The sequence below is a fragment of the Vidua macroura genome, chromosome 11 (genome assembly GCF_024509145.1).
Source record: "Vidua macroura isolate BioBank_ID:100142 chromosome 11, ASM2450914v1, whole genome shotgun sequence".
NCBI lineage: Eukaryota > Metazoa > Chordata > Aves > Passeriformes > Viduidae > Vidua > Vidua macroura.
In genome coordinates this window covers 4,462,105-4,463,466 of record NC_071581.1, presented here as the reverse complement: position 1 = coordinate 4,463,466, position 1,362 = coordinate 4,462,105, and positions in this window count along the sequence as shown.

The window sequence follows — 1,362 nt, the reverse complement described above, 5'->3', positions numbered from 1 at the left end:
AGGATCAGCATTGGCACACCTTGTTTACCAATAAAGCAGGGAGAATAATGTCCTGTGTGAAGAAATCTGTGAATGCCGAGCTCTCTGCCCAGGCATGGTGCAAATTTCATGAGATCCTGTGCAGTTTTCCACTTCTCCCAGATGAAGCTTTTCAGGACAGAGAACTGGATTCTGTCCACCTCTGTGAAGCACCTGGAGCATTTATAGCTTGCCTTAAGCACTACTTGAAGTCCCACCATGTCCCTTGCCACTGGAATTGGATGGCTAAGACTCTAAACCCATATCATGAAGCCAGTGACACCCTTAGGATGATCATGGATGACGCTCTGTAGCGAACACGTTGCCCTGGTGGTACTGTGGCCCAGATAACGCTGGGGATTGTGGCAGACTCGCAGGGAGAAGACTCTTGGTCAGGTGTGAGATGGATGACACTGATGATGTGGATCATTGTGACTAAAGTTATTGCTAATAGAGTATCTAAATAGTGTCAATGCAGTATAAAATAGAAGCAGGTCTAAAGGGCTATAATATGAGCAGGTTTGTCTGGAAACCCAGAGGTTTCCAGTCTTTGGCACTGCAGAACTCACAGCGACAAAGCAACAAAGCACCTCTGGAGCTGCTTCAGGATTTTATCTCTGGACATGACTGGATCTTAGTTGGATCTGCACTCAGAGGCACCAGGAAGCTGCCGGGGCATGCAAGGAGCTCAAGTGGCCCAGGGGGAGGGTGGCACGAGCCTTCCAGCACTTGGCTCCTTGCCAGGTGCAAGGGAACCCTGTGAGGCGAGGCTTGGTGCTGCAGCTCTTCCTCTACCTTTGGGACGCTTTCCCATCCAAAATGGGATTTCAGACTCCTGAAGAGCAGCCTCTGTGAGGTGCACTCCCAAAGGCAAAGGTGTTCTACAGTGAAAATCACTGCTCTAACTTGTGCCACTTTGCTTCTGAGTTTAACAAGAGGAGCATCCCCACGAGCACCCGTTTTTGCAGCTCTCTGGCTCCCGACTAACTGCACATGTGCCAGCTGTGCCAGAGAATGAGGATTTCTAGCTGTGATCACAAACTTGCCAGATTGTGCTATCATGGTAATTGATTTAGTGACTCAAATTTATACTGCTGTATCTTGTCTTGAGGTTACAGTGGGTGTGACATGGAGCCTTCAGTCCTTAAATGCTCAGAGGCTCTTCCTGTGTATTGTCAGTCTCTTGTGATTCCTCAGTGGCTTGTTTTGTAGGCTCTGAACCCCTCTGCGTTGTTCCGTATTTGGTGGGTTGAAATGCCAGCTCTTCTGCGTGAGCCAGGAGAGTGCTTCCAGCCTGAAGCTGAACTCACTAATTGAGCTGTGGTGACCTGCTATGAACAGGTA